Here is a 12733-nt window from a genome sequence, read left to right as displayed (position 1 = left end):
ACAGAGTTAACGTTTCGGGTCCATTGACCCTTCTTCAGAACCCAGTTCTTGTTTTTGTTCCTGATTTACAGCGTCTGCAGTTCTTTCAGTTTTTATTTGGGGAGACAAAGGCATGGGGTCCTGTGAAATGAGTCCAGGGAGTTAGTTAAGAAGCTAAAAAGCAAGACCTTAAGGGTAGTAATCTCCGGATTACTTCCAGTGCCGTGTGCCTGTGAGGATAGAAATAGAAAGATAGGCCAGAAAGGCTGACGAGCTGGTGTAGGGGGCAGGGGTTGCAGTTCTTGGATCATTGGGATCTCTTCTGGGGTAGAAATGACCTGTACAAGAGTTGAGGTTGAACCAGACGGTCCAATATCCTTGTGAGGAGATTTGCTAGTGTTACCCAGGAGGGTTTGAACTAGTTTGGCAGGGGGTGGGAGTCTGAGTAGGAGATGGACCATGGAGAAGACAGGGGAAAATATGTTAGCCATCGAGAGCAAGTTTACTATTCAGGATAGCAATGAGCAGAGTAAAGGAGGGAAAAGTGCATTTATTTCAAAACATCAGAGATAATGGGAACTGCAGATGCTGGAGAATCCAAGATAACAAAGTGTGGAGCTGGATGAACACAGCAGGCCAAGCGTTATCTTAGCAGCACAAAAGCTGACGTTTTGGGCCTAGACCCTTCATCAGAAAAGGGGGATGGGGAGAGGGTTCTGAAATAAATAGGGAGAGAGGGAGAGGCGGATTGAAGATGGATAGAGGAGAAGGTAGGTGGAAAGGAGACAGATAAGTTAAAGGGGCATGGATGGAGCCTGTAGAGGTGAGTGTAGGTGAGGAGGTAGGGAGGGGTTAGCTCAGTCCAGGGAGGATGGACAGGTCAAGGAGGCAGGATGAGGTTAGTAGGTAGGAAATGGAGGTGCAGCTTGAGGTGGGAGGAAGGGATAGGTGAGAGGAAGAACAGTTTAGGGAGGTGGGGACGAGCTGGGCTAGTTTTGGGATGCAGTGGGGAGAAGGGGAGATTTTGAAGCTTGTGAAGTCCACATTGATAGCATTGGGCTGCAGGGTTCCCAAGCGGAATATGAGTTGCTGCTTCTGCAACCTTCGGATGGCATCGTTGTGGCACTGCAGGAGGCCCAGGATGGACATGTCATCTAGAGAACGGGAGGGGGAGTTGAAATGGTTCACGACTGGGAGGTCCAGTTGTTTATTGTGAACCGAGTGGAGGTGTTCTGCAAAGCAGTCCCCAAGCCTCCGCTTGGTTTTCCCGATGTAGGGGATGCCACAACGTGTACAGCAGATGCAGTATACCACATTGGCAGAAGCTGCACCTCAATTTCCTACCTTCTAACCTCATCCCGCCCCCTTGACCTGTCCATCCTCCTTGGACTGATCTATCCCCTCCCTACCTCCCCACCTACACTCACCTCTACAGGCTCCATCCCCGCCCCTGGTCTGTCTCCTCTCCACCTATCTCCTCCCCTATCCATCTTCGATCTGCCTCCCCCCTCTCCCTATTTATTTCAGAACCCTCTCCACATCCCCCTTTTCTGATGAAGGGTCTCGACCCGAAACGTCAGCTTTTGTGCTCCTGAGATGCTGCTTGGCCTGCTGTGTTCATCCAGCTTCACACTTTGTTATTTCAAAGCATCAAGCCCGACTGGTAAGGTAGGTGAGCTCAGAGCATGGCTTGGCTCTGGGGACTGGGATATTATAGCCATAACAGAAACGTGGCTGAGAGAAGGGCAGGTCTGGCAGCTCAATATTCCAGGATACAGAAGCTACAGCCATGACAGAAGTACAAGTGAGTAAAGGGGGGTGGGGGGGAGTTGCCCTTTTCATAAGGGAGGACATAACAACAGTGCTTAGAGAGGATTTTCTTAAGGGGTCATTAAGTGAGGCCATATGGTTACAAGAAGAAACAAGAAGGGGATAGCCACTTTGTGGGGACTGTATTATAGAACCCCAAATAGCCAGAGGGTATTAGAGGAACAGACGTGTAGAAATTGCAGATACCTGGAGGAATAGCAGTGGTATTGTTTGGAGATTTCAATTTCCCCTGTATTGACTGGGCCATCCAGAGTGTAAAAGGCCCAGATGGGGTGGAATTTGTCAAATGTGTCCAAGAAAGTTTCCTACATCAATATGTAGAGGTCCCTACTCGGGAAGGTGCAACGCTAGATCTCCTCTTAGAAAATGAGGTCAGGTAAGTGACTGAAGTCTCAGGCAGAGAGCATTTTGGGTTCAGTGACAGTAACTCTCCTAGTTTTAACATAGTTATGGAAAAAGATAGAACAGATTCACAGGTTAAGGTGCTGGAGGAGGGTCAGTTTTGGGGACATTAGGCAGGATCTAGCAGAGGTCATTTGGGTGAGTCTGAAGGAAAAGGAATGACCGGCAAATGGGATGTCCCTGTTAGGGAGATGGGAAAAGCTGGCAGGTTTAGGGATCCCTGGCTGATGAGTGATAGTGAGGTGCTGTTCAGGAAAAAGAAGGCATACATTGGATTTAAGCTAATCTTTCTCCCAGGGATGGAGAATTGAAAACTAGAGGGCATAGGTTTAAAGTGAGAGGACATAGATTTAAGAAGGATCTGAGGGGAAACTTCTTCACACAGAGAGTGGTGTGTATATGGAATGGGCTGCCAGAGGAAATGGTTGAAGCATGTACAAAGGAAACATTTAAGAAAACATTTGGATAGGTACAGGGATGGGAAGGGTTTAGAGGGATGTGGACGAAATGCAGACAATTGGAACTACCTAAGTGGGCACCCTGGTCAGCAGGAACAGTTTGGGCCAAAAGGCCTGTTTCCATGTTGGATTACTCTATGGCTCTATGAATTTGGGATAAGATTTACCACGGTAGGATAGGGGACTGATGAGATGACCAATCTATTTTGAGGGCAGGATGGCACATTAATACTATTATCACAATGTCGAGATGAAAGTACAGAGTAAGCGCTCATTTGTAGCTCACTATTTGGAGAGGAAGTTGGTGGATGGCAGGACATCCAACAGTTCCAAAACAGAACTGAGCTGCAAACAGGGACTGAAAGGTGAGAGGTTTCTTTGGAAGGGTGCTGGTGGCACGGGGAAGTGTGCAGCAGACTGTAAGACCTTTGTTGCGCCACTAAACTACTTTTGAAAAAAACACCTTGGGCTGTTTTTGTCATTCATTCATGGATCGTAGCTAATGCCAGCTGGGCCAATATTTATTGACCATCCTTAATTAGAAGGTAGTGGTGAGCTACCTTCTTGAGCTGCTGCAGTCGATTTACTGTAAGTACACCCATAATGCTGTTTTGGAGAATACTCCAGGAGTTTGACCCAGTGATACTAAAAGTTAATGAGTAAGTTGCAGCGAGACTACTGTTTGGTAGGGAATGTCAATAAACTACTGCTGTTGGGGGCAGAGGGGTGCGTCAACAAACTACTGCTACCAATGACTTCTTTCCCTTGCTCTCATTTACCTCCATCCAAAAGGTCTCTATATGGTCCGAGCCTAGGTCACCTCTCACAACTGTCCTCGTTTCATCTCTGACTAATAGTGCTATACCTCTACCTTCTCCATCTTCTGTTTCTCCAAAAGGTCAAACATCGTCTTTAATTCTAACTCTGTAATGGCTACAAAACATATCCATTTACCTGGATTTGCACAATCAGTTCATCTACTCTATTCTGAAAGCTTCATTCATTAAGGTAAAAGTCTTTTTAATCTCCTAACTTTGTACTGTGACCCTCTTTGCCTCTTGCCCTTGATTACCCTCTTTATTGCTTCTGCATTTTATTGTTCTTTCTTTTATTAACATGCTTGTTTCTCTTTCTCTTGTCACCCTGTTTAGGCTCCCACCCTCTTCCCATTCTAGTTTCAATCTGCCCCAGAGCAAATACTTACCCTAGGACATCAGTCCTAGCTCTGCTCAGGTGTAACCAGCCCAATACTGATCCAACTTCCCTGAGAATTTGTCTCAATGTGCCAGGAATCTGAAACCGCGCCCCCCTTGAAACATCTTTTCAGCCATGTAATCTACTGATAATTTCTACACTACTACGTGGCACAGGCAGTAATCCTGAGATCACTATCTTTGAGGCATTACTTTTCAACTTACTTCCTAACTCCCTACATTTGACTTTTAGGACCTCATTCCTGTTTTTTTTAACTGTGTCATCAGTACCACTCTGTACCATGACCACTGGCTGTTCCCCAATTCCCCTGCAAAGTGCCATAAAGCTGCTCTGAGACTCTAGCGCCAGGCGGGTAACATACCATCCTGCAGTCTAATTTGCAGCTACAAAAACACCTATCTATTCCTCCTATAATTAAATGGCTATTGCGTGACTATTGCATTCCCACACTTTCTCCTCCTCTTCCGGGCAGCAGAGCCAACAGTGCTGCAGTGAATTTGACTGTTACTCGTTTCCCCAAGAGTCCTTTACCCAAACAGTATCCAAAATGGTGTATATATTTTGTGGGGGAAGAGGCACAGGAGTGTTCCTGCCCTGCCTGCCGAGTCCCATTACTCTCCCTGGTGGGCACCCATTCCCTTTCTGTCTGCACAGTCTGAACCTGCAGAGTGACCACCTGTCAGTACACTAGTCACAATTCTCTCAGCTTCACGGCTGCTCCAAATTCTCTCCAGTCCCCGCTCCAGATTCGAAACTCGGGATTCCAGTTGGAGATGGTTCCTGTACACGTGCTGGCCCAGTGCACTGGAACTGTGCTCCGCTTCTCACGTAGAGCAGGTGCAGCAAACCTTAACTCTGAGCTCTTCCACCATGACTTACTCCTTTGGGTTAAACTCTCAAATCAAAAAATACTTCAAGTTCTTCTTCCCCTGACCTCATTAAAACACAATACAGCCATTACAATCTATATACCACAAGAAAAAGAGTTTACAAACTATAAATTCTAGTTCTATCTGTTAATTTACTGATAAAACCTCCTATATTCATGTCCAAATCATCAATGTAGGCTTCTAGTCACAAAAATAACCTTCAACCAGTGACCTACTGTTAAGCTAATTTGGATCCAATTCACCAATGTTGATTTGGTTTAATTTGAATTATTGTTGTCATATGTACCGGGATACAGTGAAAAGTGTTGTTGTGCATGCTCTAGAGGTAGAGGGTACCATGCAAAGTACATGGGTAGCAGAACAGAGTGCATAATACAGCATTATAGCCGCAGAGAAGATGCAGAGAAAGAGATCAACGTTAACATTTGAGAGGCCTGTTTGAATTTGCCATAGACCCCAAGAGATCTTAACTTCTTGACCAGTGTCCCATGCAACACATTGTCGAAGCCTTTCTAGGATCTGTATGGATCACATCAACCAGTCACTTAAAAAAAAATGAACTCAAATCTTACCGTCTGCCACGGTGGGAACTAAGACCATGCCTCAGATCCTGCGGAGTATAAATCAAGCAACATTACCATGGCACCATCATTTCCTCAACAAGCCCAAAAGATTTGTCAGACATCATCTGCCCATGACAACAGTGTGTTGTCTGTCCTCAGTGAAACCTTGTCTCTGCAGAATTATTTTCCTAAGCATTTTCAAATATTAATGTTAGAATCCCTGAGACCTTCCTTTTTTCCTTTCTTCATTCATTCACAGGATGATGGTGCTGCTGGCCAGGCAGCATTTATTGCCCAGAGGGCAGTTCAGAGTCAACCGCATTGCTATGTGTTTGGAGATACACGTAGGCCAGACCAGGTAAAGATGGCAGTTTCTTTCCCTAATGGATCTTAGTGAACCAGATGGGTTTTTCCCTTGACAATTGGCAATGGATTCATGGTCATCATTATACTCCTAATTCCAGATATTTATTGAATTCATATTCCAACATCTGCCATGGTAGGATTCGAGCCCAGGTCCCCAGAACATTATTTGGGTCTCTGGTTAACAGTCCAATGACAAAACCACTAGGCCATCACCTCCCCAGTACCACATTAACTGTTTTCCAACCCTCTGGCACTTCTTCAGTGTCCAGAAAGGATTTGAAAATTAATGAAAAGGGCCGTGTTATCTCCTCAATTGCCTCCCATGGCAGCCTAGGATACATCTTATCTGGGCCTGCAGATTTATCCAATTTTAATCCTGCTAAAACCATTAATGTTTCTCCCTCTCAATGCTAATTTGATCAAGGCTGCAGCGAGAGCCTGTAAGCCTCTTTGTCTATTGAGTAGGCAGCATGGTAGCTCAGTGGTTAGCGCTGCTACCTCACAGCGCCAGAAACCTGGGTTTGATTCCACCCTCAGGTGAGTGTCCGTGTGGAGTTTGCTCACTCTCCCTGTGACTTACTTCAAAAAAAAATGCCCCCTGGTTTTGAACTCCCCCACCCTAGCTATTCACCTTATCTATGCCCCACATGGTTTTATAAACCTCGACAAGGCCACCCTTCAACCTCCTCGGCTCCAATGAAACAAGTCCCGGCCTTTCCAGTCTATATATATATGTCAAACCCTCCATTCCCAGTAACATCCTGGTAATTTTTTTTTTCTGCACCCTCTCCGGTTTAATAATATCCTTCCTATAACGGGGAAACCGGGCGGCACATATAACCTCGACACGATGTTCCAATTCCTATTTCCGCCGGGTGCTCTGGTTTCCTCACACAGTCCAAGGATATGCAGATTAGGTGATTGGCTGTGCTAAACTACCCCATGGTGTCCAGAGATGTGCAGGCTAGGTGGGTTAAGCATAGGAATAATGTTGGGTTACAGGGATAGGATGGGATGCTCTTTGGCAGGTTAGCGCTGACTTGATGGGACAAATGGCCTCTATCTGCACTGTAGGGATTCTATTCTTAGTATCTACATCCAAGACGGCAGCTGCCTGAGCCTGAATACCACCAAACTGAGCTTGCATTGCAAAAATCTACCTTTGGGATGATAATATTAGCTTTAAATGACATTTGAATGTGTTAGAGCAATAAATTTCCACTGTTGGTATAATTTCAGCTGGTTCATTGATTATATAAAAAAAACATATAATTGTAAACCTTCCAACCCCACTGTCTCATTAACCAAAAGCCAAGCTGAAAACTGGATTGTCCAGCATCTGCAGTTCCTGTTATCTCTGAAAATTGGATCATCTTAGCTTTCAGTTTTACTGGAAGTAGAAAGTAGATAAATGTGCTGCTGGCACTTCATATTGTGAATGTGGCGTTGAATCAAGCATTTGCCTCACCATCAGTTGCCACAGTTTCTGTAACAAGAGATAGGTTCTTGATTATCAAGGGGATTAAGGGTTACAGGGAGCAAGCAAGAGAATGGGGTTGAGGAACTTATCAGCCATGATTGAATGGTAGAGCAGATTCAATGGGCCGAATAGCCTAATTTCTGCTCCTATGTCTTATGGTATTAAGTTCATCATATCAGAGTAATGTGTACATTGTTGCTAACATAAAATAAACCACATCTTGTTTAAGATAGGACCCTCTGCTAGTTTGATCCCGAGATTGTGGTGGTAAAACTACACAATGATAAACAATTGTGTTTTACCTCAAAGTGACCAATGGTGAGTATTTCCCATCCAACATGGGACACAGTGTTTATGTGAAGGCATGTCATTCCTGTTTCAGAACTGTCCATACACACTCAATCTGTCATGCCATCACATACCATTCCAGAGATCTGAATGAAGAGGAAATCAGTTGTCAGCCTGCTGAGGCATGTTGCTTTGCTGAGCCTGGAGACCGAAATTGTTTTGTTGTGACCGCTTTCCTTGTTCTCTGTTACAGGAAATGCATATTGCAAAGGTTGGTGTGGGAGAAATAGGTTGTTTATTCACAGGGTACTGGTGCCAGTGCCAGATGAGGGAGCCATATTGTTGGGGCAGCCTACATCCACCCACACTAAGACCAGTGAATCATAACGAGTATTACAGAAAGGGCTTTAAAGTTGAGAGTGGGCCAGCATCCATGAGAAAGGAGATTTTAAAAGTTAAGGAGAGCTTTCAAATCAATAGTGTAAGATGGCACATGAAGTCATCAGGATGTGTCTCTACTTCTCACCTTGTGATGAAATGGATGTCATTAATGAAGTGCTGAAGATGTCTGGGTGTAAGATACAATTCTGAGGAACTCCTGCAGAGATGTCCTGGTGTTGTCGTGATTAACTTCCAACAAACACAACCATCTTCTTTTGTGCCAGGTACGACTCCAACCAGTAAAGAGATTCCCCCTGCCCTGCCACCGATTATGTTTACTTTGGCTTCGCCAGGACCACTCTTGCTCTAATGTGGTCTTGATGTCAGAGGTGCTCACTCTCACCTTGTCCCTGGAATTCAGCTCTTTTGTCCATGTTTGGGACAAAAAGCATAACATGTACTACAGAGTCATAGAGGCATACAGCATGGAAACAGACCCTTCGGTCCAACCAGTCCTCTCCAACCATGTTCCCAATCTAAACTAGTCCCACCTGGCTGCCCTTGGCCTATATCCCTCCAAACCTTTCCTATTCATGTCCTTATCCAAATGTCTTTTAAACATTGTGGTCATACCTGCATCCACCACGTCCTCTGGCAGTTCATTCCACACACAAACCACTCTCTGTGTAAAAAGGTTTCCCCTCCTGTCCTTTTCAAATCTTTCTCCTCTTACTTCAAAAAAAAATGCCCCCTGGTTTTGAACTCCCCCACCCTAGCTATTCACCTTATCTATGCCCCACATGGTTTTATAAACCTCGACAAGGCCACCCTTCAACCTCCTCGGCTCCAATGAAACAAGTCCCGGCCTTTCCAGTCTATATATATATGTCAAACCCTCCATTCCCAGTAACATCCTGGTAATTTTTTTTTTCTGCACCCTCTCCGGTTTAATAATATCCTTCCTATAACGGGGAAACCGGGCGGCACATATAACCTCGACACGATGTTCCAATTCCTATACTCACAATATCTGAGCAATTAAGGCAAGCATGCTAAATGACTTCTTATCCAGCCTGTCTGCCTGTGATACAAATTTCAAAGGATTATGTACCTGAATTCTTAGGTTTCTCTATTCTATAACATTACCCAGGGCACTACTATTAATTCTAAAAGACCTACCCTTGTTTGTTTTACCAAAATTCAATACCTTACATTTATCCAAATTAAACTCCATCTGTCACTCCTCAGCCCATTGACCCAATTGATCAATATCTCATTGTAATCTTAGATAACCTTCTTCACTGTCCACTATACCACCAATTTTGACGTCATCCACAAACTTACTAACCATGTCTCCTATGTTCGCATCCAATTCGTTTCTGTAAATGACAGACACAAGTGGACCGAGTACCGATCCCTGCGGAACACCACTGGTCACAGGCCTCCAATTTGAAAAACTTCCTCTACTACCATCCTCTGTCTCCTACTATCAGGCCAAGTTTGTATTCAATTGGCAACCTCAGCCTGAATCCCATGAGATCTAACTTTACTAATAAAATGTGAGGCTGGATGAACACAGCAGGCCCAGCAGCATCTCAGGAGCACAAAAGCTGATGTTTCGGGCCTAGACCCTTCATCAGAGAGGGGGATGGGGTGAGGGTTCTGGAATAAATAGGGAGAGAGGGGGAGGCGGACCGAAGATGGAGAGAAAAGAAGATAGGTGAAGAGGAGAGTATAGGTGGGGAGGTAGGGAGGGGATAGGTCAGTCCAGGGAAGACGGACCTGGAAGACGGTCCGTCTTCCCTGGACTGACCTATCCCCTCCTTACCTCCCCACCTATGCTCTCCACTTCACCTATCTTCTTTTCTCTCCATCTTCGGTCTGCCTCCCCCTCTCTCCCTATTTATTCCAGAACCCTCACCCCATCCCCCTCTCTGATGAAGGGTCTAGGCCCGAAACGTCAGCTTTTGTGCTCCTGAGATGCTGCTTGGCCTACTGTGTTCATCCAGCCTCACATTTTATTATTTTGGATTCTCCAGCATCTGCAGTTCCCATTATCACAGATCTAACTTTACTAGTCAGTTTATCATGCGGCGTCTCAGTCAATTAATTTACCTCAGAAATTGTGAGTTTTTAAATCAATTTGCAAGAGATGATCTCCCTGTATAGAACACTTGTCTACATAATATTCATTTTTGATCATAAGAATTTGACACTGCATGATGTACAAAGAAACCTGTTTGTCCACTCTGACATCCGGGATTAATATAATGCTGATTGTCGAATCATTGTGAATTTATTTTAAGATAAACACACGTCACAAACACTATGAGTAGTTTTTTTTAAAAAAAAGAATGACATTTATAAGACAAAAGAATTTAATTTAGATAAATGTGAGGAGCTGTATTTTGGAAAGTCAAATCAGGGCAGGACTTACATACTTAAACGGCTAGGTCCTGGGGAGTGTTGCCGAACAAAGTTCCTTATAAATGGAGTCACAGGAAGACAGGGTAGTGAAAAAGGCATTCGGTGTACATTCCTTTATTGGACAGTACGTTTAGTACAGGAGTTAGGAGGTCATATTGTGGTAGCGCTGGAGATTGCTGAGGTCACTTTTGGAATATTGTATTCAGTTCTGGTCTCCCTGCTATAGGAAGGATGTTGTGAAACATGAAAGGGTTCAGGAAAGATATACAAGGATGTTGCCAGGTTTGGGAGTTTTGAGTTATGGGGAGAGGCTGAATAGACTGAGGCTATTTTCCTTGGATGCTGTAAAGATTTAAAAAATCCTGAGGGGCATGGATAGGATGAATAGGCAAGGTCTTTTCCCAAGGTGCGGGGAGTCCAAAACTAGAAGCCGTGGCTTTATGATGAGAGGAGAAAGATTTAAAAGGGACCTAAGGGGTAGAGGAAGTGCTGGACGCTGGTACAATTACAACTTTTAAAAGGCATCTGGATGGATATATGGTTAGGAAGGCTTTAGAAGGATATGTGCCAAATGCTGGCAAATGGAGCTGGATTAATGTAGGGTACTAGGTCAGCATGAACAAGTTGGACTGAAGGGTCTGTTTCCATGCTGTATAGCTCTATAACTCTAGTACTCCAATTACTGGGCTAATATCTCATTTACAAGCAATCAAGAGAACAGCCTTGAAGAAATTATTCATCATATTTGATATCTACTTCTGATATTAAAAAGCTATGTCATCGGAAAGCAAAAATACTTGTTACCTGATTCAGTGATGCTTACCTGTCGGAAAAACAAGCCTTTCCCAACTTTCAATACTTTTGTTACTGGTAAAAAGCAATGTTTAACGGAAGTGACGAGAAAAGTCTCTTAATGCCTCTTGATTTTTCTCCAGGATTGCAAAAGCGGTGCCTGAAAATTAATATTCAATTCCTCAAAACTCCAGACCAACACTGGAGGGATCACAACTGTACCATCTAGAGTCTTATCCACCTTGCAAGGTCTCCAAAGAAGCAAATGTCAATTGACCAGAATTAATAGAATTGATTTGCCTCTTCAAATCTGTCAGCTTCAAATGGTTCAGAAGGTGTACAAGGTGTACCAGAAAATTCAAGCGCTAAATCATACTCAGATCTGTGGCGTAAGCATATTTTCACAGTTATTCAGCTCACTTGTACAGAAATAAGATCATAAACCATAGGAGCAGAATTAGGCCATTCGGGCCATCGAGTCTGCATCGCCATTTGATCACAGCTGAATATGTTTTTCAGTTCCATTCCCCTGCCTTCTCCTCATAACCCTTGATCCTGTTGCCAGTCGTGAACCTATCTGTTTTAAATACATTCAATGACTTGGCCAGTCCAGGGAGGAGTTGAATATTTTGAGAGGAGCCACAATGTGGACATCAAATATAAAACAATGGGGATACTGTCGAAGAACATATCCCAAAAAAAGGGACAATATTCTGAAACCTTACAAGGTTGAACAGGCAAGAGACTAAGATATGGCCAGTGAATGTTGGGGACGTGGTATTATCACTAGGCTATTAATTCAGAAACCTAGGTAATGTTCCAGGGACCTGGTTTCAAATTCTTCCATGGCAGGTAGTGGAATCTGAATTCAATAAAAATCAAAATTTGGAATTAAAGGTAGTCCAACAATGACAATGAAATCTTTGTTGAGAGAAGAGCACATCCAGCTTGTCCCTTTAAGGAAGGAAATGTATTATCTTTACTTGGCATGACCTACGTGTGACTCCCGATCCATAGCAATGTTGTTGACTCTTAATGGCCCACTGGGCAATTAGGGATGGGCAATAAATGTTAACTTTGCCAGCAACATATTAAAAAGAAAAGTCGTCCTAAACTTAGGCATGACTCCACTTAATTGCAATTAAGCACATATCCATTATTGAATTGTGTCTAATCTTCCGTGAGATGTTTTGCGTGGTGAGTTGACCTTTGTGTCATTTTGTATCACCATCATCAACAGGCAGTGTGCCTGCAAGGTGATTTAAAAATTAATTCATGGAATGTGACAGTTTTTGGCTGGGCCAGCATTTATTGCCTGTTCCTAGTTGCCTGTGAGAAGCTGGTGGAAAGCTCCCTTCTCGAACTGCTGCAGGCAGATTTCAGTCACTGCTGCTGTCATGCACGTGACAACCTTTCGCCGCGAGCTAGCCAGAGCCACCTTTGTAGGGTTGCCACAGCTGACAGTACGTATTTCTACTGACTTACACATTGTGATGAGAAGATCCCACAAGTTTCACTAGCTAAGCGGGCTTGGTGCAAATTGAGAGCTAAAAGACCCAATTTCAGGGTCTGGGCGTGACCTACATATGACTCCAGGCCCACAGCAATGTTGTTGACTCCTGCGAAATTGGGGGTGACCCAATTTCAGAGTCAATGCTGGTG

Source organism: Stegostoma tigrinum, chromosome 5, assembly GCF_030684315.1.
Source record: "Stegostoma tigrinum isolate sSteTig4 chromosome 5, sSteTig4.hap1, whole genome shotgun sequence".
Lineage (NCBI taxonomy): Eukaryota > Metazoa > Chordata > Chondrichthyes > Orectolobiformes > Stegostomatidae > Stegostoma > Stegostoma tigrinum.
The sequence above is the reverse complement of the archived record's forward strand: the minus strand, read 5'-3'. Positions refer to the sequence as shown.